General features: G+C 34.6%; 1 long non-coding RNA gene across 1 annotated transcript in view; it reads left to right on the top strand.

Moving 5' to 3' along the window:
- The first annotated feature begins 6,564 nt into the window (after window positions 1-6,564).
- LOC123386034 overlaps window positions 6,565-27,312 on the top strand; it is a 43,945-nt gene continuing 23,197 nt past the window's right edge. The window contains exons 1-3 of the long non-coding RNA XR_006599479.1: window positions 6,565-8,206; window positions 16,158-16,250; window positions 17,700-17,839. This is a non-coding gene — a long non-coding RNA (uncharacterized LOC123386034). The remainder of the gene's footprint in view (window positions 8,207-16,157; window positions 16,251-17,699; window positions 17,840-27,312) is intronic.

Raw genomic sequence — 27,312 nt, 5'->3', positions numbered from 1 at the left:
ATTAGTATTAGTTTTGTACTATGTTCAATAGAATTATAGGAACAAAGCAATTAACTGGAACCAGATATAAAGAAAATGAATATCCTTAAAGCATACATATAAGTGCCTTTTAAATTCTTAAAAAAATCTATTTATACTATATGATACTTTTGTAAGTAAACTTTCTATAATAGTAAATTTTGGAAATCTTTACACATCAGCATATATGGACCTACTTAATCTTTTTTTTTATTGTGACAAAGTATTCTATTATATGCTTTTTAAAATAATATTACATTACTTTCTTAGACTTTGGATTCTTTCCTTTATTTATTTAAATCAGTTGAAACATACTTCTTTTTTAGCATGTTTTAATCTTATAACCTAAAGTTCCTGGGGTCTTACTCTGTTTGCTTTTCCAGTGGGTGCAACTTTTTGGTGTAGACTGTTTTTTTCCTACCCAGATCCCAGGTCACCTTAACAAGGTTCCTTTCAATTCACTGTACCAGTAGATCCATTTTTCCCTAGCTACAATTTCCCTGAGGACATAGCCCTTTACATGTCCTGGCTTTATAAAACTGTGAAGGGATGGTTTGCTAGTCCAATTCTCCAACTGAAGCAGTTCTAATGTCTTATTTTTTGGTCCATAGTGTTTATTAAATTCATTTGAGTAACAAGACTGGCTAGTATCTCTTACTCCGTTAAGCTGCCAAAGTGTTAGCCTCAGTTTACTAATCTAGTTTTCAATTTTCTCCTTGCTTTTAGCCCCCTGGGGATTTTACAACTTCTTTGTGAGTTTGTCTATGCACTTTAAACAATGCTAGTGATGTTATTGGCCCATTCATAGGTATTTACAGTTGAAGATTTTTGAGGATCTAATAATCTATAACATTGTTCAACATTGAAGTCCTGCTGTTTCCTCACTTAGCTTAGAAATGTCTGGATGCCACCTACCTGTCTCTTCAACTCTGGACACCTCTATCTTCATTTGTGTGTTCTCTATGATATGTTTACGTAAAAGGGGAGCTTACTTAAGTGTGAAGCTTTTTTAAAAATAAATTTTTTTTTACATTTATTTATCTTTGAGAGACAGTGACAGAGTGCAAATGGGGAGGAGCAGAGAAAGAAGGAGACACAGAATCCAAAGCAGGCTTCAGGCTCTGAGCAAGATGTCAGCACAGAGCCCGTTGTGGGGGCGGGAACCCACTAACTGTGAGCCTATGACCTGAGTGGAAGTCGGATGCTAAACCGACTGAGCCACCCAGGCACCCCTTAAATCTGAAGCTTTGATGTGAGGTGTGATCTTGTTTGAATTTCAAAGTGAAAGTGAGTACACATAATATACAATGGCAAGAACATGTCTGGCAAATATCTTTTTTCTTTTTTTTCTACATTCCCTTCTCTCCCATGACAATTGCTCAAGGGCACACCTGTTTCAATTTTGAGTCCAAAATATATTTTACAATTGCATTTGAGGCAGTACATGTTATAGATATAATAGTGACTAGAGAGAAACAACCTGAATTATAGTTTAGCTGTACTACTAAATTGTATGACCTTCAGCTAAATTATTCTATCTCTTAGTGACACTGTTAATCTGTATGAAACCTTCAAGCTTTGTCTTGGATAATGTAATTCTAGAGCTTGTTACTTCTAAGAATTCCTTCTAGCCACCAAAAGTACAGAATGATTAAAAGCTGGAAGGTTTTCTATTTTTAAGTATTTAAAATCACGCTTTTTAAAGTCATTCATAAAAATGGAATTAAAGGGTAACTCTTAGTGTCTGTTTTTTCCCCCATAATTCAGGAAAAAGGAGTGACTAGATACATTATATTAAAATTATTTAGGGTAAGAAAACAGATTGCTGTGATTTGAATAGGAAAAGTCTAGGCACCTGGACGTGTAGGTGTGTCTAGGTTACATGAAAGGCTGGAGATAAGTGTTCTGACCCTGAGCATATGGAATTAAATGTAGTCACAAAGCATACAATTAAACAACTAACTATTGTGTTTCATTCTTTACAGTAATTTGACATCTCAGCTATAGCCTGTGCTTATCCTGTCTTCTCTCGCACTTACTCTTACTCCTAGTCACAGGATCTACTTAAGCCCAGAAATAAACAGAAGTCACTAGAGAAGGTCTCTGAATCCTGGGCGCCCTGGATCCTAAGAGCTCCTTGTAGTAGTTAAGAACGACATATTCGTATTTCTATGACCAGAATACTCCCTTTAATAAAAATGCCTGGAAGGACATTTGTAGATCTTTTTGCTGGTGGCCTTTTAGTAATTTTTAATGTTTCAGAGGTGAATCACCCTTTCCATTTTGCCTACTCAAATGTATATGGGCTCGTTCTGTACTTTTACCAGTGATTAATGTGATCATTTTATCTTTTCTTTAACAGTAGTAAAGAATCTCAAAACCTGGGATATAATTTTCTCAAATAGTAGTGATAGCATTTTCTAGACTCACTCTCTGCAGGCCTTGAGTTGCTAGTAGGGAAATGTACCTCCCATAGACTTCCAGTAGATGGCAGGTACAGTACTTCAAACCTCTCATAACATGAAAAAATCCAACAGCTCAATACATAAATATAGATTGTTACTGTGCTTTAAATCTCAAGAGCAATAAAAAAGAAGGAGTGAAACTTTTGTTTATGGATCTCGTATCATATTACCATATAAGTATCTTCTTATTTTTGTCTTCTACTAAAAATACAAATGCAACGAATGAAAATATGTCTTTATCAGGGAATGCCTGCAATTCCAGATTGCAAATTAAGCATTTAAATGTTGAATAATATAATCACCATGTTATAGATGTTAATTAAAGTGCTTAGTGAACAAAGACACATTTAGCAATTTTTAAATATAAATTTTGGAGGATGAGAAACTATTGTTTTATAGCAATTATAGTTTAATAGGCTTCCATTTACATTTTATTTATTCATTTTTTGTAGATTCATAGATGGCAGAAGTATAAATATAGATAGAGAAGTGTGTACATATGTATATACATACATACAAATATAAATTTCTCATTCCATCACTTTGCTTTCTTTGAATAATCAGTCCCATAGCGTTTTCTCCAAGTTACTGTAGAAATGAATTCCTACAGTGTATTTGGAAATAAATTCATCTCTGTGATGTATGGTAAGAAACAAAGAGGAACGTTTGGGTCAGACCCTTAGAGAAGAAAAATGAGTACTCAGCCAGACCATACATCACCTGATTAGTCAGACAGATGTTTGTTTTGAGATGAATGAGTGTGAAATCTGCAAAATACTCCATCACACATTCATATACACACTTTCATTGAAAATATGTCCAGGTGTGACAAATCTAAGGTACCCAGGACTTCCAGTAGTTTTTTTTTTTAACTTCATAAAATACTTTCAAAGTATTTAAAAATCATTTTAACTTCAATGTATATTTTGAAGTCCTTATAAATTTATCATATTTGTGTTATACAGAACATGTTTAATGTGACTTATTTGAGTGAAACTCAACCAAAATTATAGTTGTGTGAGTTTGGACTCTTTGCTTGGTTTTTTCCACTTTAAATGATGTACATTTACTTATTTTATTTATTTTCTCTCCTTCCCCTTAAATTGTAAGCTGAGTTATTTTATAGTTTTATTGATTACTGAATCTACAACATTTAGAACAAGGCCTGGAACTTAGTGGATGCTTAGTACATAAGTGTTGACTAAGTGAACAAAGGGGTTTACTTTATATGGTAAGGTCACAGAATAAAAGAAAATAAAAGGGGTCACTCAGTAAATGTTGGATTGGCTCAATTCCCTCTTTTTCTTTCTCTTTTTTACTCTAGCTCACTAAAAACCTTGGAATCATCTTTGATTCTTTTATTTTCCTTCATCGCATTTGATTAGATCATCATTTTTTTCAAAATCTTGGCTCCTCAAAGTGTGGTCCACAGACTAGCAGCATTGGTGTTATTTGGGAGATTGTTAGAAATTGAGAATTCTGGGCCTCAGCAAAGAATTTGTTAAATATGAATATGCATCTTATGAAGGTCCTCAGGTGTTTCATGAACACAATAAAGTTTGAGAAGCACTGATTTAAGTCATTGTTTCTACTTCCACCTGTCCTAGATTTTTTTCACCTTTCCCTAATCAGAGAGATTTATCTTCCAAGTTGGTTCACTTGCTTCTAAACTACGTAGCATAGCATAACTAGATTCAACTTTTAAATATTTTGTCACATTGCAACTCTGCTTAAGGGTCTACAATTTCTGTTTTTACTGAGTCACTTACAGGAAATCCAAATAGGTCCTCCTTCTGGAATTCAAGCCTCTTCATCATTTGACTCCATCCTCCCAACCCAATCTCATTTCTTATCACTCTTTATTCATTCTTTAGTTGGATTTCTGCAAGTTCTTAGTGATTTTGTCTCTTAATCTCGAACACACATCACTTTTTACTTAGCCAAATGCTATTCATCATTCAGTGTTTAGCACAAAGAATTACTCCTCTGAGGTCTTCCCTCATTGCTAGAATCCACTTGGATTTCTCCATTTTCTTTTTTTTTTAAATATGAAATTTGTTGTCAAATTGGTTTCTATACAATACCCAGTGCTCATCCCAACAGGTGCCCTCCTCAATACCCACTTTCTATGACACATAATTATGCCACATAATGCTCATTGTAGAGTAAGCTGCATTGTTTTGGAGAGTTTTGTTGTAAGTGAACTTCTTGTTTCCCTGTAAGATTTTAAGGTCATCAAAAGCAGAAATTTTATATTTTTGTGTCTTTGGTATCATTCATAAGTGATTCAGAAACTTAAATAAATATTTAGGTTCTATTTTAAACTAGCCTACTTTTCGGACCCTGGGTTTCTAGCAACACAAAGGAAAACTAGCTAGCTTAAGCAAAGAAAATGTCTCACAGAATCAAAGCACAGAAGTTCAGTAGAACATTGAAAGGTTCAAAAACTAGAGTGTGGAAAGCTGTTTGGAATTCCTTCACTACTAAGATCCCTTTCTCCTTGATCTGCTTATTTGCTCTCATCTACTTCTCTCTCTCTCTCTCTCTCTCTCTCTCTCTCTCTCTCTCTCTCTCTCTCTCCATATTAGCCATCTCTGCTTCTCTGCTTCTCTGGTCAGTGTGGCAGGAAGATCACATTCACCAGTAGGCTCTACCTTTGAGCCTGCATATTTCAGAAATTGAGCCAGACTCTTCTCACCCTGTTCTTAGATTTCTCAGCAGTTGAGCTTAGAGTCATCCAGTCAACTGGTGTCAGAAAGAGAAATCATCACTGCCAAGGCTTCAGTATTTTTTGTGATTAACAGGTAAGAGTGGAGAGAGGGGAATCATTACTTAGGAAATTTTATTTCCAACTATGTACATTATAACCAACTAAGGTAGAATCTTAGCCATGTCTAATCAGGTTGGAAGAGAATAAAGCTTTTTCCTCTCGAGCAATACAAGAAAGTATAATTAATTCAACAGTCTAGCTTTTTCTTTTCTCAAAATCTTCATTTATAGCTTTTCTTTAGTCATATGAGCAGTAAAAGATATTTCACTCTACTTCATCATGGCCAGAGCCAAAGAGATTTCCAGAAGTTATCTTGTCATCTTGCTTTCATTCAGGAAAGGCTGCATTTTTAAAAAGCTGTCTAGGAATGAAAATCCTTCAGTTCCAGTTAAGAACCTATTATACAATTCCAGTAACCCTAAATATAATATTTTTGGTACCTAAAAAGGAAGGGAGGCAAAAATAGTTCTGTTCACAAAAAATGCTGCAGGATGATTTTTATAACAATTAGAACTTTATGGGGCGCCTGGGTGGCGCAGTCGGTTAAGCGTCCGACTTCAGCCAGGTCACGATCTCGCGGTCTGTGAGTTCGAGCCCCGCGTCGGGCTCTGGGCTGATGGCTCGGAGCCTGGAGCCTGTTTCTGATTCTGTGTCTTCCTCTCTCTCTGCCCCACCCCCGTTCATGCTCTGTCTCTCTCTGTCCCAAAAAATAAATAAACATTGAAAAAAAAAATTTAAAAAGAACTTTACAATAGATGAAGTCTGTTCTTTCTGACTCTTAACACACACACACACACACACACACACACACATATGCATGAGGACTAAGGCCACTGAATCTGTGTGAAAAAGAAATAAGAGTAGAGTTAAACCCTAAAATGTGGAGCCCCATATTAATTAAAAAATATAATTATGATTTAAAGCTCTTGTCAAAAGAAATAATATTTTAGAATGATGAAATGTTCTAAAATTAGGTTGTGGTAATGGTCACACAACTCTTCAAATATAAAAAACAAAACAAAACACCGAATTGTATGCATTAAATGGGTGAACTTTACAGTGTGAAATTATATCTCAAGAATGTTACTAAAAATAAATGATGTAAGAGTTAAAACCAAGTTTAAAGAAACCAAAAAGCACAGATAAAATGTTGTTTGGATCAGTATTTGGACACTAGAATGTCACTTTGGATGTACAACTTGTGATTTTGATAATGTTATGAATTATAAACAAAATTGTTGAGCTTGTTTTAGGTTGTTGAATATTTGAGTAAGATAAATTATTAAATAAAGGCCAGTGCCATAGGAAAATTACAGATATGCCATTGTAATGGAGAATATAAATGAAGTAATTAATTTTTAGCAAATGACTACCAGTTTTTATTAAAGGGATAGATGCATGAAGCTACCTATGATCTTGAGGAGCAGTAGGCTCTTATTATTTGCATACTCACTTAAAAGTCTAATATCAAGGAACATTGAACTAATTATAAAAACAAGCTCTTCAAGAAGAATCCTATGTAGATTTTTGTGTATGAATTATCTGGAAAGAATGAGCTACCGTAAATATGGTTGGTTATTCAATTCTTCATTTCATTTCACTCACAGAATTTCAACTTAGTCTTAATAATCAGCACTCATAGACTAAGGTAAAAAGAACTTAACTTTGGTACATGCTTAATGCTTCAGTGTAGCTTTCCTAAGACTGTTATAATGGGTTTCTCTCTGGCTCATAAACAACCTCTAATTCTAGTTAATCTGTGTAGGCAAATGAAAAACCTAGCAGAGAAATGTAAGAGGAAAAAAAAATATCATTCACTGTCCTGCAAAAGGTCTTCTAGGCTTTTTGTTGTACATTGTTCTCTTCAACTCTTGAAACCAGTTTTCAATTTCTTATTGCTCGTTAGAGATAATTCTGGGTGTAGTGATTTCCTATGCCTTCTGATAGTGTAGCTCCTAACTGTCACCCACTACTGCTTTCTCACCGATTCATCTACACTTTCCTTCCTTCCCCTATCACTTTATAGAGCATGCCACATCTACTTGTATGCCAGAGCCTATCTTTCATAAGTGTTTATTTCATCGCTAATACCTATGGCTCATGCTATCAGTCTTTATTTGTTCCTTTAATGGCCAACTCCCTAAACCTGCTGAGTATAACAGCAAAATTCCTTTGTCTTTAGGGGAAAATGTGATGTCTATAAATATTTATTAAAATACTGTGTTTATTGAGATTTTTAAGTCATATCCTTATTTTTAATTGTTCAAAACTAGAACAAAAACAAAAGAGCCAAGTAAAACAAGTAAATAAATTATTATATTCATATAGTAGAATACCACACAGTAGAATACTATACAGCAATGAGAAAATTGTATGACTTTAACATACAAGGTTGTTAAATTTGTAGATATAATATTAAGTGAAAGAATTATTCTATTTATATGAAGTTTTAAAAGAGACAAAACCATGAAAATAGAAGTGAACCAGTTGTGTTCTTTTTCCGTAGGATTATAATGGTAAATGGACATAAGGGAAGTTTCCTAGTTGCTATTATACTATGTCTTGATCTGGGTGGTGGTTTCACAGATGTATTTGCTTTGTAAAATTCATTGAGCTGCACACTTAGTGTTTGTGTATGTTGAGTGTATTACATTTCTTTTTTTCCTCATCTTTTTTATTTAATGCTATTTCATATAAACAATAATGTTATTTTATATCCATTAAGATGGGCCACAGAGCTGTGGTTTCAAATAACTGTTTACTATTAGATTCCCTTATTTCTTTTTACCTTTTGAGTGCCTTCACCCATTTCTCCCTCTCCCCACTTCCTGATTCTGGAAACTATCAATCTGTTGTATCTATAAGCTTGGTTTATTTATTTTAGATTCCACATGCAAGAGATCATATGGTGTTTGTCTTACTATGTGCCTGGACTAGTGCTTGGGATACAAAGGTAATTGCATATCCCTATCTTTAAGAAGCTCATAGTTTAATTGGAGGAGGCAGATGCAATCAACTAATATGAAAATATGTGCAAAGCATTCTGGGACTATAAAAAAAGGGGAGATAGCCTAAATTATCCTAGAGCTAGAGAGTAAGAGTCAGGAGAGATACACTGAAGGGACTAATGCCCAAATTGAATTTTTCACCTAACATTTTATTGCAAAAAATTTCAAACATATGGTAAAGTTTAAAAAATTTAGAAATGTTAAACGAAAGCTTCTATCATTACAATTTCACTATATACTATCATATCTATCCATGTGTCTATTCCTGTATCCATCAGTTCATGTCATTTTTTATTCATTTCAAAGTAAATCTCATAAGTACAATTTTTACAAGTGTTTCAGCATACATATCATTATCTAGAGTTCAGCATTTGTGTCCAATATTTTTTTCCTTTTGATGTAAAATGCATATACAGTAAAACACACAAACTGTAACATTTGCTTCATTTTTTATAAATGCTGACTTTTGACAACTGTGTAATCAAACCTCTTTCAAGATGTAGAGAATAACCATCACTTCTGAAAGATCCATCATGCCACATCAGTCCCCACACATATCCACTGACACCAGACGCAACCACTGCGATGATTTCTCCATCCAAGATTAGTTTTTGCCTGTTTTGGATATTTGTACAAATGAAATAGTACAATATATTCTGTTTTGTGAAGGATATTTTGTCTTAAAAGATGAAAAAGGTCAAGTCAGGGAATTCTGTGAGAGAGGAGAAGGGAAAGTTTGGTCAGATTATATAACTCACCACAGCAAATTTTTGGACCACCTTGGTAAATTTCAGACTCTAGACTCTGCTTTCCTATGAAATCCTGACTTTGACTGCTTTGACTACTTACATATGAAGAATCAGTAGTCAGAATCTTTTGGCCTGTGATTTTTTATTCTCCCTTCTCAGACTTCCTGAAACTATTGCTTCTAGAGTCTTGATGTGATAGTATAGAATCAAATTGCTTTAGTACAACTCTTTTTATTTATTTTTTAGATCAAAGATATTAATTTAATTTTTAGGTTTGTAGTTACCCTTATTTTATTTTTAACATTTTTTTATTTGAGCAAAATATCTGTAACAAGTAATACTCTACCCAGCAAGGCTATATAATTCAGATTAGAAGGAGAAATAAAAAGTTTCCCAGACAAACAAAAATTAAAGAAATTCATCATCATTAAAGCATCCTTACCAAAAAGATTAATGGGAATTCTTTGAGGGAAGAAAAAGAAGGCCATAATGAGTAGTAAGAAAATTAGTAGTGGAAAAAATTTCACATAAATACAAACATAATAAAAGTAGTAATCAATTATAAAACCTGTGCAGAGGTGAAAACACTAAAGCAGTAGAATCAATTATATCTATAAAAATCAGTCAAGGATTTTACAAGATAAAAGTTATAAAATATTATATCATATACATAAAACTTGGGTGTGGGGGGAGTAACAATTTAGTGCTTTTAGAGTGGGTTCAAAGGTAAGTGACCATCATTCTAATATAGACTGCCATACGAATAGATTATATATAAGCCTAATGGTAACTACAAATCAAAAACCTGTAATAGATATGCAAAAACTAAAGAGAAAGGAATCTAAGCATATCACTAAAGGAAGCCATTAAAACCACAAGAGAGCAAGAGAAGAAAACAACAAAGAAATTACAAAAACAACCATAAAACAAATATCAAAATGGCAATAAGTACGTATCTATCAATAGTTACTTTGAATGTAAATGTACTCAATGCTTCAATTAAAAAACATAGGGTGAATGAGGGGGAAAAAAAGTGAGACCCATCTATAGCCTGTTACAAAAGACTCATTTCAAACCTAAAGACACATGGCAGAAAGTGAAGTAATAGAAAAATAATTTTTCATGCAAATAGAAGTGAAAAGAACACTGGAGTGGCAATGCTTATATCAGACAAAATAGACTTTAAGACAAAGACAAGAGACAAAGAAGGATTCTACATAATTATAAAGAGAACAATCAAAGAAGAAGATATAACAATTGTAAATATTTATGCATCCAACTTGGGGGGCACCCAAATACATAAAGCAACTATTAACAGACATAAAAGAAGAAATTTATAGTAATACCATAATAGTAGGGGACTTTAACACCCATGGACATCAATGAATAGATCATCCACACAGAAAATCAACAACAAAAACAACAAAAAACAGTGGCCTTGAATGATACATTGGCCCAGATGGATCTAACAGATATTTTCAGAATAGTTCAATCCCAAAACATATTCTTTTCACTTGGTCATGGAGCATTCTCCAGAATAGATCACATGCTAGGCCACAAAAATTCCCAACAAATATAAAAAGATTGAAATCATGTCATGCATCTCCTCTGACCACAACAGTGTGAAACTAGAAATCAATCACAAGAAGAAGTATGAAAAGAACACAAATACATGGAGTTTAGATAACATGCTACTAAACATGAATTGGTCAACCAAGAAACCAAAAAAAAAAAATGCATGGAGACAAATGATAATCAAAACACAATGGTCCAAAATCTTTGTGGATGCAGAAAAACTTTTTCTAAGAGGGAGGTTTATAACAGACTTACCTCAAGAAGCAAGAAAAATATCAAGTAATCTAAATTTACACCTGAAGGAGCTAGAAACAGAGCAAATAAATTCCAAAGCCAGTAGAAGGAAGGAAATAATAAAGATTAGAACAGAAATAAATGAAATAGAGACAAAACAAAACAGATCAATGAAGGCAGGAGCTGTTCTTTGAAAAGATAACATTGATAAACCTTTAGCCAGATTCATTCAAAAGACAGAGAGAGGGAACTCAAATAAATAAAATCAGAATTGAAAGAGGAGAAATGACATTACAATCAAAAAAATACAAAAAATATAAAAGAATATTATGAAAACCTATATGCCAACAAATTGCACAACCTAGAAAAAATAGATAAATTCCTAAAAAACATATAACCTACCAAAACTGAATTAAGAAGAAATAAAAAAATTGAGGGTGACTGGGTGGCACAGTCAGTTAAGCATCTGACTCTTGTTCTTGGCTCAGGTCATGACCTCACAGGTTTTGAAGCTGAGATCCACATTGGGGCTTGGAATTTTGTCTCCTCTCTTCCCTTCCCTGGCTTGCGCTCTCTCTCTCTCTCAAAATAAATAAATAAACTTAAAAATTTTATTTATTTATTTATTTATTTATTTATTTATTTATTTATTTATTTATAATATGAAATTTATTGTCAAATTGGTTTCCATACAGCACCCAGTGCTCATCCCAACAGGTGCCCTCCTCAATACCCCTCACCCACCCTCCCCTCCCTCCCACCCCCCATCAACCTTCAGTTTGTTCTCAGTTTTTAAGAGTCTCTTATGTCTTGGTTCCCTCCTTCTCTAACCTTTTTTTTTTCCTTCCCCTCCCCCATGGTCTTCTGTTATGTTTCTCAGGATCCACATAAGAGTGAAAACATATGGTATCTGTCTTTCTCTGTATGACTTATTTCACTTAGCATAACACTCTCTAATTCCATCCATGTTGCTACAAAAGGCCATATTTCATTCTTTCTCATTGCCACATATTATTCCAAAAATTTTTTTTAAAAAAGAAGAAATAGAAAATTTGAACAGACCAATAACTAGCAATGAAATTGAATCAGTATTCAAAAAACTCACAGCACACAAAAGTCCAGAACCAGATAACTTCAGAGGTGAATTCAAACATTTTATGTTTAATGTTTAAAAACATTTAAAGAAGAGTTAATACCTATTCTTCTCAAACTATTCCAAAATATAAGAGAGGAAGGAAAGCTTCCATTTTCATTCCATGAAGCCAGCATTACCCTGATAACAAAACTGGATAAGATACTACAAAAAAGAAAACTACAGGGCAATATCTCTGATGAAAATAGATGCAAAAATCCCCTACAAAATATTATCAAACCAAACCTAACAATACATTAAAAAATCATTCACCATGATCAAGTGGGATTTGCTCCAGGGATGCACATGTGGTTCAATATTTATAAATCATGTCAACATGATACATCGCATTAATAAGAGAAAGAATACAACCATATTATCATTTCAATAGATGCAGAAAAAGTACCTGACAAAGTATAACATCCATTCATGATAAAATCTTGCAAAGTAGGTTTAGAGGGAAAATATCTCACCATAATAAAGGCCATATATAAAAATATCACAGCTAACATCATGGTCAATGGTGAAAAACTGAGATCTTTTCCTCTACCATCAGGAACAAGACAAGGATGTCCACACTGACCACTTTTATTCAACATAGTACTAGAAGTCCTGGCCACAGCAATCAGACAAGAAAATGAAATAAAAGGCATCCAAATTGGTAAGAAAGGGGTAAAACTTTCACTATTTGCAGATGACATGATACTGTATATACAAAACCCTCAAGACTCCAGCAAAAAATTACTAGAACTGATAAATGGATTCAGTAAAGTTGAGGATACAAAATTAATACACAAAAATCTGTTGAAATTTGAAATACAATGAAATAGTGGGAGGAAAAATTATAGAAACAATCTCATTTACAGTTGCATCAAAAAGAATAAAACACCTAAGAATAAACTTCACCATGGAGGTGAAAGACTTAATACTCTCAAAACCATAAAATGTTGATGAAAGAGATTAAAGGTGACACAAAGAAATGGAAAGGCATTCCATGCTTTTAGATTGGGAGAAACAATACTGTTAAAATGCCCATATTACCCAAAGCAATCTACAGTTTTAATACAATTCCTATCAAAATGCCAACAACATTTGTCACGGAACTAGAACAAATAATCATAAAATTTGTATGGAAACACAAAAGACTGACAATAGCCAAAGCAATCTTGAAAAAGAAGAACAAAACTGGAGATATCACAATCCCAGATTTCAAGATATACTACAAAGCTGTAGTAATCAAGACAGAATGGTACTGGCACAAAAACAGACACACAGATCAATAAAACAGAATAGAGAACCCAGAAATAAACCTGTGATTTTATGGTCAATTGATCTATGAAAAAGGAGGCAAGAATATACAATAGGAAAAAGACAGTCTCATCAACAAATGATGCTGGGAAAACAGGACAGCTACATGCGAAAGAATGAAACTAGACCACTTTCTTACACCATAACACTAAAATGAACTCAAAATTGATTAAAAAATATAAATATGAGACTTGAAACCATAAAATTCCTGAAAGAAAACGTAGTTAGTAATCTCTTTGAAATCAGCTGTAGAAACATTTTTCTAGATGTCTTCTTTGGCAAGGGAAACAAAAACAACATTAAACTATTGGCACTACACCAAGATAAAAAGCTTTTCCACGGTGAAGGAAACCAACAACAACACAAACGGACAGTCTACTGAGTGGGAAAAGATATTTGCAAATGATATATCTAATAAGGGGTTAATATCCAAAATATATAAAGAACTTATACAGCTCAACACCAAAAAGCAAATCAAAAATGGGTAGAGGGCATGAATAGACATTTTTCTAAAGAAGACCTACTGATGGCCAACAGACACATGAAAAGATGCTCAACATCACTCATCATCAGGGAAATTCAAATAAAAGCCACAATGAGATATCGCTTCATACCTGTAATAATGTTTAGAATCAGAAACACAGGAAATCATGTGTCCGTGAGGATGTGAAGAAAAGGGAACACTCATTCATAGTTGGTGGGAATACAAACAGGTGCAGCCACTTTGGAAAAGAGTATGGAGGTCCCTCAAAAAATTAACAATAAAATTACCGTATGATCTTATAAGTCTACTAGTGGGTACTTATGCAAAGAATATGAAAATACTAATTTGAAAAGATACATGCACCCGTATATTTATTGCAGCATTATTTACAATAGCCAAATTATGGAAGCATACCAAAATGTCCAAACATAGATGAATGGATGAAGAACATGTGGTATATATATGCAAGAGAATATTAGCCATAAAAAAAGAATGAAATCTTGCCATTTGTAACAACATGGATGAATCTAGAAGGTATAATACTAAGTGACATAAGTTAGACAGAGAAAGACAAATACCATACAATTTAATTCATATGTGAAATTTAAAGAAATTATTTAAAAAACAAATGTATAAAGACAAAAAAACCCAACTGAAATATAGAGAACAAACTGATGGTTAGCAGAGTGGAGGAGGGTGGGGGAAGGGTGAAATAGGTGAAGGGAATTTAAGAGTACATTTGTGGTGATGAGCACTGACTAATGTATAGTGTTGGATCATTATATTGTACACCCAAAACTAATATGTTAAGTACGGTTAAATTTTTTAAAAATGTTAAAAAAAGAGTTCTCCAAAAATATTAAAAAATTTTTTGAGTATAGTTGACATACAATGGTACATTAGTTTCAGGTATACAACATAGTGATTCAGTATCTCTTTGTTATGGTATGCTCACCACAAATGTAACTACCATCTGTCACCATACAATGATACTATGATATCCTTGACTACATTCTCAATGCTATGCCTTTTAATCCTGTGACTTACTCATTTCATAACTGTAAGCCTGTATCTCCCACTTCCCTCACCCATTTTGCCCATCCCCCACCCCTCTGGCAGCCATTAGTTTGTTCTCTGTATTTATAGGTCTGATTCTTTTTTTTTATTTGCTTTATTTTTTAGCCTCCACATATGAGTGAAATCATATAGTACTTGTCTTTCTCTGTCTTATTTCACATAACATAACATACCCTCTAGGTCTATCCATGTTGTCACAAATGCTAAGATCTCATCCTTGTTATAACTGCATAATATTCCATTATAGTCTTTTTAAATGTCAGTTGATAAATGTATTGATATTATATTCCAGACCAGGAGTCCCAAGTTCATCTAGGTTCAACTCTACACCCATAGCACTACTCTCATCATGGCTCCTGGCTCCCAAGTCTGTGATTCTCTATATTCTCCTTATGCCTTTAGGTGTGAAAGCACAACCAAATAATTCTTGCCTTTAAGCACTGTTAGTAAAAAAACATAAAATCCCAGATTTATGGTGAGAACGTTACCACATGAGAAAATTCTTTAATCAGCTAAAAGAGCTTAGCTTTCATAGCTATTCAAAGCAACTAATCAGGCATTTTATCCTAAGAAAAAGCAAGTGGTAAAGATAGTCATAAAACACTACTTCCAAGAACTGTGTCAAATTAAAATAAATATTCCCCCAAATTTAGAATAAATTGTTACTTTACTATAGTGAAAATACATACCAATGTTCTAAGTAATAGTAAAACAACTTTTAATTCAATTGCATGAGTTTTAAAGGTAAATTTAGGGCACAAAGATCACATAGATGTAGTGTTTAAAGGCGTTTAAGTAATCTCTTTTATCTGTTCTCATTACCATTGTTTGCAAACACATTGCTTGTCCTTAGTGGAGATTTTACTAACCATCACAATATTCAACATTCTTCTAAAATACGAGCATGATATCCAGATAACTTAAGAGAATTCTCCTTTTTTATTCAGTAAACTATTCTAAGCCTCCAACTTAGTGGCAAGGTTCCCTTCATCCTCTGACTATGCATCATTTGATCAGACATTTTATCTGACATTATCATTTATAATTCAGTAGGCAAGATGGCCTCAGACAGATCCACTCTATTGCCACGAAGAGGAAAATGTCCAAGTCTTCAGGAATCATTGCAAGAATAGGAATCATAAAAAAATCTACTTGTTTTCTGCTGTTACAGGCTGTGTGATCTTGGGTAACCCAATATATTTCTTTGGGCCTATGGTTTCCTGCTTGTACGATAAAAAACAGTGTGGTTCTACCATAAATAAAAATATCAACTTAACAAGGTACGTAAAAACAAAACTTATTCTTAAATGTGATTTTAACATCCTTGTTTCATACAGGTTGTACAAGTTCATATCATTTTGTGTCACTGGATTTGTTGGAGATTAAATGATTGGTGATCACAAGTGCTTTTTTCCAGAATCCTTGGGAAGGTAAGGTTTAGTGTTTTCTTTTAATATTTTTTTTTGTGTGTGTGAACTCATTAATTAATTCAATTATACATTACTTGATTTCCTGTTATGTGCTTCATATAATTTCTACACAATTTAACTTGTGCGTAGTAGGCAACCAGGAACTAGGAAATAAATGAAATGATTGAATAGAAAACGCTATATCCTCATTTTCAAGAAATTGGCACAAAGGTGAAAGTCCTTCTATTCCCATTCCCTGTGTACTAGTACCCTGACCCTTCTGTTCTCCATGACCGGGCTCTGCCAACCCACACAGGACCATTTTGGGAATTAGAGAAATACACTTCTTCCTCAAGGAAAAAGCACTTATATTAGTATATTTTCTCAGTAGTCAATAGCAAGAGTTAAAACAAACTGAATTGCTACCCCAATTGGATTTTGTTACAACAAATGGATAAGCATTATTAAATATTAGTTATTAGATATAATTACATGTAAATCATACCTTAGTGAAAGTACTTGTAGATTTAAACTGGGAATTCAGCAAACATTCTGATGGAGTAAATGTAGATGATATTAACTACAAAATGAAACATTAGAATTATCTAGATTAAACCATAAGGCAATTTAAAAAAATTTTTTTTAATATTTATTTATTTTTGAGAGACAGAGTGCAAGCAGGGGAAGAGCAGAGAGAGAGGGAGACACAGAATCCGAAGCAGGCTCCAGGCTCTGAGCTGTCAGCACAGAGCTCGACACGGGGCTCGACCTCACTAACCCGAACTCATAAACCGTTAGATCATGACCTGAGCTGAAGTTGAACACTCAACCAGCTGAGCCACCCAGGTGCCCCAAGGGAACTTTTTAAAAATGTAAATATATGTCCCTTAAAGTAGTAGGGATTAGAAAAGAAACTCGTGGATTCAGTGGTTCTAATGAACACATTCAAAACTGAAAAATAATAAAGATGTGCATTAAAACCCCTTAGACACAGTGCTTTTACCCAGTGTGAAACCCCAACTGTGTGATGCAGGCATGTCCCTGATCTACGACTCTTTCATATCTCAGATTTTCACATACAACCATTGTCTGTTGGAATGCCATGGCCACCTTTATAATTCTGACAAACTTTTATCCACTTTCTGGCAGACAGGTCAAAATGAACCTATCTAGTGGAATATCCTGTAACTTTCTTCTCCTGGTTTGTTGAGCCTTCTCTGTGTGCCCGCGACAGATGGTTCACTTTGAATCATAAGATATTTATCAAGTTGTTTTATGATACAATTAGTACTATGCTAGTAAATAAGCTCCTTGGAGGGTGTGGGGGGGCACTGATTAGCAGCATTTGTTGGTTTCAATGGTGTAAATACTCTCACCTCAGCCAATTTTAAGCTATCAATGGTTTAACAACTGGTTGGCAAAAATTCCTAAATGCTTGACAATTGTCTCTCATGAACTGTTATCATCCAGCTCCAGCACGCCAATGGATATCATTGTTTTATATATCAGTCTCCTCTGTTGGATTGTGAATCTCTCAAAGCCAGGAATCCTATATCCCTGTATCCCTGCATCTCTGTATCTCTACAAGTAACCACAGTGCTTGGTACAAGGTAAGTGTTTAATAAATATTTTGAAATCCTAGCTTAAAATTGTTTTCTATGTAGGATTTTCTATTCCACAACTCAAGCAATTGGTTTTGAGCTCACTAATGCAGAGGATATGCTGTAGGGTAGAAAAAAGAAATAAATGCCTATGTCCAGTTTTGGTAAACCAAAATGTTGACCCCCAGAGAGGGGAAAGGATTTAGAGTACAGATAAAATGTTAAGACGCTGTATCTGGTTACATTTCATAAACATTTCTGTGTGCTCCAATTGTTGGGTAAGGTTAATTGCATTGTCAAAATTTTCTATATTGTCAACATTTTTTTCCCACTTGGTCTATCAATTATTGGTAGAGGTATCTTAAAGTCTGTCATAGAGAATGGATTTGCCACTTTTTCCTGAAGGTTTTATCATTAAAAAAAAAACACATAACTCCTTTTCAGTTGTATAATGTACATACATAAAAGTACACCTATTATTCGTATCAAGTCATAGTTTTTAGCCTGATGAATCATGACAAAGCACATACACCCTAGTTAAGAACTCCAGAAGTCCCCCTTATGCCACTTTTTAAATCCTTCCCAAAGGTAACTACTATACAGACTTCTAACATCACAAGTTAGTTCTGCCCATTTTTGAGACTTATAGAAGTGGAATCATACAGCATATACTGTTTTATATATTTGGATTTTTCAATAAATGTTATGTTTGCAAGACTCACTGATGCTGTTTATTTTGTTAATTTTCATTGTGGTATAATATTTTCTTGTATCAATATACCATTATTTATTCATTCTACCATTAAAGAACATTACGGTTGTTTCTAGTTTGAGACAATTAAGAAAAATGTCTGTCTTTTGGAGCACATTTGTAAACATTTCTGTGGAATATAAATCTAAAAGTGAAATTGCTGGCCATATGGTACATATATGTTCAACTTTAGTAGGTAATGCCAAGCACTTGCCCCCATTAGCAAGTAGCCTGGGTGCCTGTAGCCTTTTTGCCCTTTAACACAATTTTTTGCAAAGAAAAAGTGTTAAATTTTGATGGAGTTTAAATTTATCAATTCTTCCTTGCACATTTTCAATCAGATCTAAGAATTCTTTGGCTAGTCCTAGATCCCAAAGATTTTCTTGTATTTCTTGTATTTCTTGTATTTCTTGTTATTTTCTTGTAACTAGTTCCTGTAATCTTGTGTTCTTGTAATATTTTCTTGTAACTAATTCTTGTAATTAGTTAATTAATTAATTATTCTCCTAGTTATTTTTGTAAAGGTTTTATAGTAAGTCCATCATCAATTATGAGTTAATTTTTATATAAGTATAATATTTAGATAGAAGGTTTTTTTTTTTTAATCTGAGAAAGGATCTCCAATTGCTTCATCACTGTTTGCTAAAAGGTTCCTTTTCTCCATTGAAATGCTTTTTCACCTTTATCAAAAATCAGTCAGACAAATAGGTAGGATTCAATTTCTGGATTCTTCATTCTGTTCTATTGATCTATATGTCTATTTCTGCCAATATTTTTTTAATATATACTGATTTATTCCTTTTATCTGTAGATTTATTTTGAAAATTTTAACTGTAGTATAGTTAACATACAGTGTTATATTAGTTTCATGTGTACAATATAGTAAGTCAGCAATTCTATACATTACTCAGTGCTCACCATGGCAAGTCCACTCTTAAATGTCCACATCACCCATTCCCCCTCCCACTTTCCCTCTGGCAACCGTCAGTTTGTTCTCTATAGCTGAGACTCTGTTTCTTGTTTTGTCTTTTTTTTTCTTTGTTCTTAAATTCCACATATGAGTGAAATCATATGGTATTTATCTTTCTCTGACTGACTTATTTCACTTAGCATTATACCCTCTAGATTCACCCATGTTGTTACATATAGCAAGATTTTATTCTTTTTTATGGCTGAGTAATATTCTGTTGCATATATACTTAGATGTATATATGCACATCTTCCTTATCCATACAATTATGGATGGACACGGGTTACTTTCATAATTTAGGTATTGTAAATAATGCTGCAATAGACATGGTGTGCATATATCTGTTTGAAGTGGTGTTTTCATATTCTTTGGGTAAATACCCAGTAGTGGAATTATGGGATCATATGCTAATTCTATTTTTAATTTTTTGAGGAAACTTCATACTGTTTTTCACAGTGGCTGCACCAGTTTATGTACCCACCAATAGTGTAAAATGGTTCCTTTTTCTCCACATCCTTTCCAACACTTGTTGTTTCTTGTGTTTTTTTTTTACTTAACCATTCTTTTATTTATGTTTTATTTTATATTTGAGAGAGAGAGTGTGTGTGTGTGTGTGAACAGGGGAGGGACAGAGAGTTGGAGACAGAATCTGAAACAGACTATAGGCTCTGAGCTGTCAGCACAGAGCCCAATGTAAGCCTCGAACTCACGGGCAGTGAGATCATGACCTAAGCCAAAGTCGGATGCCTAACGGACTGAGACACCCAGGCACCTCCGATTTTAGCCATTCTAACAGTTGTGAGTTGATATCTCATTGTGGTTTTGATTTTCATTTTCCTGATTATGAGTGATGTTGCGCATCTTTTCATGTGTCTGTTGGCAGCTGTACACTATTACACATTTTTGACTATTATAACTATGTAATAAATCTTGAAATTGGATAGACTCATTGCTCCCACAATATTCTTAGTTTTCATAATTGTTTCAACTACTCTAGCTCCTTTGCCTTTCCATATTTTTAGAATAATTTTTTAAATAAAAAATATAGAGATTTTGATAGCAATTTGTGTTAAACCTGTATATAAATTTGGAAAGAATTATATATTTACTATATTGAGTCTCCTAATCCATGAAAAAGACATATCTCTTCATTAATTTGGATTGTCTTTGGTTTCTTTCATCAGCATTATGTAATTTTTAGCATATAAACCCTCTACTTCTTTATATTTATATCTAAGTATTTCCTTTTTTTTAGTGATTGTAAATGGCATTACATTTTTAATTTCGGTATTCACATGTTCATAGCTGGTGTGTGGAAATACAGCTGGTTTTTATATGATTGTTTTGTGATCCTTTAATCTTGATGAACTCACTTATTAGTTCCAGGAAAGTTTTTGTAGATTCCTTGAGACTTTTCTGTGTAGACAATCATGTCATCTGCAAAAGGGAAATTTTATATCTTTCTTTTTCATCTGTATACATTTACTTTCCTTTTCTTGACTTAGTGCATGTGCTAAATCTCCCAGTACTGTTTTGAGTAAGAACAGTGAGGCATGCGTTTTTGCCTTGTTCCCAGTCATAAGGTGAAAGCATTCAGTTTTTCGGTCTTGCTTCAATAACTGTAATTTTTTCTGTGGGGTATTTGTAGACAATCTTTATAAAGTTGAGGAAGTACCTAGACCAGTATTTAGGATACACAGGTGAATTGCATAGTGTCCATCCATAAAAAAGCTCGAAGTTTAATGGAGAAGACAAATGCAAAAGTTAACCAAAATGCAATGATGAAAATATGTATAATAACATTTATACTAGAGTGGAGATGAGCATGAAGGTCAGGAAAGAAGTCAAAGGGCTTGTGTCTGAGTTATGTCTTTTCCCTCTCAACATTTTATTATGAACATTTTTTCTTTTTTTTTTTTTAACGTTTATTTTTGAGAGAGAGTTAGAGACAGAGCATGGGTGGGGGCGGGGGGAGGGACAGAAAGAGAGGGAGACACAGAGTCCGAAGCAGGCTCCAGGCTCTGAGCTGTCAGCACAGAGTCAGACACAGGGCTCGATGCAGGGCTTGAACTCATGAACCATGAGATCATGACCTCAGCTGAGGTCGGATGCTTAACTGACGGAGCCACTCAGGCACCCCCCCAAAATTTTCAAATGTATAGTTAAGTTTAAAGAATTTTAGAGCTCTCATCTCAAGAACCCAGAAAAAGTAGAGTAAAATAAACCCAAAGTAATCAGAAAGAAGAAAATAATAAAGATAAGAACAGAAATCAGTAACATTTAAAACAGAAACGTAGAATAAGTCAATGGAACAAAGACCTGGTTCTTTGAAAATAACAGTGAAAGTGACAAATCCCTAGCAATACTGACAAAGAGAGAAGACACAAATCACCAATATGTGGAATGAAACGGGATATCACTACATATCCTGAAGACACCGAAAGGATTATAAAGGCTTACTAAGTAAAACCCTACACACACAAATTTGACAACGTAGATAAAATGGAACACTGAACTGAAAAACACAAACTACCACAAGTCACCTAATATGAAATAGATAATTTGAATAGATATATAACTATTAAGGAGATTAAATTACTAATTTAAAAACTACCAAAAAAGAAATCTCCAGGCCCATATAGTATCACTGGAGAGTGCTGCCAAATGCTTAATGAGTTAACATCAGTTCTACATGAAATCTTACAGAAATTAGAAAGGGAGGGGGCATTTCCCAATTTATTTAATGAAAAGTATTGCCATGATATCAAAACTAGAGAAAGACAGTTCCAAGAAAGAGAAAAATACAGACCAATATCTCTCATCAATGTAAACATAAAAATCCACAATATTAGCAAATAAAATCTAGCATTATATAAAAAGTATTACACACAAAGGCCAAGTACAGTTTATCTCACTAAGATTTTAATATGTATTTTCCCGAAGACTAAGGTTTGAGGACCTTCTTAGATATTTATATGACTGTCTTTTCTGGTCAAATATCAAACTTCTTGCCCATTTTTTATTGTATTGTCTGCCATTTGCTTACTGATTTATGGGAGTTCCTTGTATATTCTGGATACAAGGTCTTTACCAGTTAAAGGTGTTGCAAATATTTTCTACCTTGTGACCTGTCATATCCTTCTCTTAATGGTTTTGTTTATAGGGGGCTTAATTTTAGTGTAAAATAGTTTGATAATATTTCCTTTCTGTTTAATACTTAGTGTGCTCCACTTAAGATTTTTTTCCTGTTATGAAGAAATATTCCTTTATTATCTTCTAGAAATGTTATTATTTTTTCTTTCATATTTAACTTGTAGCCCCTGAACTTTGTATATGATTTGAGGTAGCTTTTATTTCACATTTTTTTCTAAATTAATAGTTATTTGATTCAGTATAATTTATTGGAAAAGTTACTCTATACCCATTGCTTTTCAGGGCTTCTTTTGTTCTCATATGTATTGGTCTATTTCTGGATTCTCTACTCTGTTCTACTAGTCTATTAGCCTACCCTTGTAACAATGTCACAATGTTCTCTAATTTTTTTTTTCTGCTTCTTAAAGGTGGACCCACTATCCTTAGTCTTTTACATTGCTATGTGAATTTAGGATTATCTTCTTGACTTCCACAAAAAACAAAATGTGCTGTTACTTAGCTTGGAATTTCATTTATAGACACTTAGAGACTAATTTTTAAATAAAATGTATGAACATTGTGTATCACCTCATTTATTTAGTTATTCCATTTCTCTCAATAGTGCTTTATAATTTTATGCATATGGAGGTCTTGTGTATCATTAGATTTATTGCTAGGTATTTTATTTTTAATGTTATTATAAATGTATCAGTGACTTAAATTCTTAGTGTCTTATTTTTCTTACTTTTACCTTATGGGTATAGCTGCTTTAGATTAAGAAAACAAAAAGCTTAAATTAAAAAGAAGTAATTGGGGAATTTAATTTTCCTGTAAAAGATCACACTTCTAATAATTGGCAGAGCCGAGATTCAAATTCAATCAGTTTGACTCCAGAGCTTATGCCCTCTACCACCACGTTATTTGATCTTATCAGTCATTGCTGATTCCGGAAATGTCAGTGGACCGTGATGAGACTGGCCACAGAGAGCACTACAAAATGCCCTGTAACTCTGGACACACGCAGGATGACAGGCATAGAAAAAGAAGAAAGGAAAATAGAGCCTTATAAATTTGCCATCAAATTAAATTCTCAGATTCCCAAGAAAATATTTAAAAAGGAAAGCATTAATGATGATTTTTAAAGCCTAATTTTCAAGTCTGAATATATTTTTTTTAGTGTTTATTTTATTTTTGAGACAGAGGGAGAGAGAGCACGAACAGGGGAGGGTCAGAGAAAGAGGGAGACACAGAATCTGAAACAGGCTCCAGACTCTGAGCTGTCAGCACAGAGCCCAACGCGGGGCTCGAACCCACAGACCGCGAGATCGTGACCAGAGCCGAAGTCGGACGCTTAACCGACTGAGCCACCCAGGCGCCCCAAGTCTGCATATTTTAAAAAATGAGAGGAACATGATTCCAGAGGTTTTAGTTCAGGCTCTACCACTTACTTAGATGGGCTCCTACCTAGTTAAAAGCCTGGACTGGCATTTTTCTGGCTTTATGGGAAGCCAGCCACAGACCCTCCAAAACTGGTCCAGGGCAAAGAGACCCATGAGTGTCCCCAAATGGGCAAACACTAAAGTTGCTTCCTTTGTCGTGTCCTGGGCTCAAATGGAGACACTAGGACCAAGGGGAGAGTTCCTAATAAAAATACTGCTCGTCCTAATGGGATGGTGATTTTAGGATTTAGGAAAGTGCAAGTACTCCTCTTTTGTCCTGGTTATGGAGTAAATAGACTTTTTTAATGGTAAACAGCCTTCTTCAAAAGATTGCAGAGATGATATTTTTATCTAGAGGACTACAATGGCCACGTAGGGGGTGTTGGTTGGTGGATAGACTCCAATAGCTACAATTTCTAATCTGCTGATACAAGTGGCTTTTGGGGGCCCACAGAAACCAGAGTAGAATTAGAGAGTGGAGCCCCATTAATTCCACAAAGTCCAGGCTGACCTGGATCTCTTCGCTTTTTTATATCAGGTGTCTGATGTAGAGGATGACAAGGTCATGGGTGGGGTCAGGTTGAAGAACTGCACATTGGTCCTCCCCTCCCATGCCCCTCCCCTACCAATTATGTGAGGCCTAATGGAGGCTTATCCCAGACAAGGAACATTTTACTCCAACCTCTAGCTGAGCTTCCTGGAGAACAGGACTGAGACCCTCCTGAGGGAACATGTAATGACCCACAAATAAGGGAGATGAGTTATTTGTTCTATAATAACGTTCCCCTACTCCATGCAAAGGGAAAGGTCACCACACAGCCAGCCAGTGCTATCAGAGTAGGAGTTACAGCTCTCAAAACCCCCTTTTGGACAAAGACATAAGTCACACACTCTTGAGATAGAGATGGAAGTGATATCTAGATGAAACGTAAAATTTCTTTTCAGAAAAGATAAGCATTTCTAGAAAAACATTTCAGGACGATATTTTTTCTGACATTTACTTATATTTCCTATCCTAGTAGTTCCTCCTTTCCACTACCCCCATTAAGACAGATAAAATATAATCTTTATAGCCCCTGGGAAGGGATGTGAGAGGTTTTAGGGAGTAGATTAATTAGCTAGGACAGAAACATGGGAGGAAAAAAAAAGGCCAGGGCTTAGAAAAAAATTACCTTGGATCAAAGCAGTGGGAGGACTTTGACTGGCTTTCTGAGAGTGTGTCTGCAGACAGACAGGACCCAGGGCCACCTCCCATAAGGAGTTTCAGCTCCCATGAGTGTCACAGAAGCTGAAGGGGTTTCCTGGACCCCAAGGCCTTAGTGACTGGATCAGTGAACATCTTAGCAGTCACCTGTGTGTTCTTCTCCTCTGTCTTATTACCACATCACCTCTCTGGGTCGTAATGCAATCCTGGAGAGGGTTGATGAGAATGATACCAAGATTTCCAGAAACAGTCCATTATGGCGGTGCTTTGAAAGAGAAGTTTTATTTTTTGGACTTCTGACTTTGTGGTCTAAAGTGCAGTAACTATTGCATTCTTTTCTACCAAACCTAAGAAGACTAATGCAATAGTTTCTAAAGTGTGTTTTTAGGGTACAATTGGGAGTTCTTCTGATAAACAATTCTGTGGAATGTTGTCCAAACAGTGGTTATTTCTATTGTTCATGAAGCAAAGGAATCATTAGTTGGTCAGTGCTCGAATTGGTCCGGGGTTCACAGCAGAGAGACAAAGACACCAAAAGATTACAGCCTAGGGGCGCCTGGATGGCTCAGTTGGTTAAGTGTCAACTTCAGGTCAGGTCATGATCTCATGGTTCATGAGTTCGAGCCCTGTGTCAGGCTCTGCTGTGACAACTCAGAGCCTGGAGCCTACTTCGGATTCTGTGTCTCCCTCTCTCTCTGCCCATCCCCCGTTCATGTTCTGTCTGTCTGTCTGTCTCTCTCTCTCAAAAATAAGTAAACATTAAAAAAAAAAGGTCACAGTCTAAGTTCAGAGAAAGCTGGATAGGGGACACAGCCATCTTCCCAAAGGCACACCCAGAGGTAACATTGAGCAGAATCAGGTGAAATGGGCCAGGACACCCCTTCTCCAAGTTGCCGGCTTCCATGGAAGATTGAAACTCTGGAGTTGGCCTCGGTACATAAGTGAGATTGGGGCTCTACTTTGCAGGGGGCTGTCACAACATAGCACAGAGAAGCATATGCTTCAGAGGAATACAATAAGGTGTTGCACCAGTCAGCATGAAGGTATAGCTGAGTCTCACATGGGCCACCAACACCAGGGGCTGCTGGAAGAGTTCCTCAATGGAGGGACCTACTGGAGCCATCACCTCTTTTATATCAAGATGATCAGAACACTCTGGAATAGAAGTTACAGCCATTTTCTAAGACAGCTTATTAAGCAGATATTAGTATTTTCCTTTTATTTTCTGCCCCATCAGAAAAAGAACAAACACTGTTAAGAGGAAGAAAAGTAGAAAGTTGTATGAAGACAGAATATGTCTTTAAAAAAAAAATTCATGGTCAAAGACATTTGGGAGACATCATATTAAACAAACTATGAGGTTTTTTTTTTTACTGTACTGCTTCTTGAAATGAAAAGCTGAGAAAGAGAATATAATGCACGTTTAACCACCTAATCTTTTTTTCCCTCCACAGCATGGTGTAGAGGACTGGTGTATTGCTGAACAACTTTGGAGAAATGGCTGATTGTTTGTACACAGTCAGCAGCAGGGGTGGGGGGTTTACAGAATACAGGGAAAATATGCAAGTTCATTCTAACCCAGTGGTTAAGTAACATTCATATTTCTTGAAAAAAATTAATTAGGCAAGTATTTTTCTCTTCACAGCTGAAATGGTAGTAAATATCAAAAGGTTGAAAGTCCTTTCATCTGAATATAGGCTACAAATGTTTTAAGTCTTCAGTGGGTTATCAAGTGTTTAAATGACCCTGTTTTCCAGAACAAAACATACTGGAAAAAGTATTTCTTTCTGAGCCATTGGCTGCTGTAGAACTAGAACAAGATAAACAGGTTTTATTGAAAAAAAAAAGGTAACTTTTATTTCCAGAAGTAAATATGTTATTAAAAAAATAAGTATATCTGTCATCAAAAATGTCTATTTGATTGTATTCTGAATTTCAATTTTACAAACTTATTCACATTTCTGTTTACTTCCCATTAGTTTTTTG

The sequence above is a fragment of the Felis catus genome, chromosome B3, assembly GCF_018350175.1.
Source record: "Felis catus isolate Fca126 chromosome B3, F.catus_Fca126_mat1.0, whole genome shotgun sequence".
NCBI classification, from domain to species: Eukaryota; Metazoa; Chordata; class Mammalia; order Carnivora; family Felidae; genus Felis; species Felis catus.
This window is presented reverse-complemented; position numbering and strand designations above follow the sequence as displayed.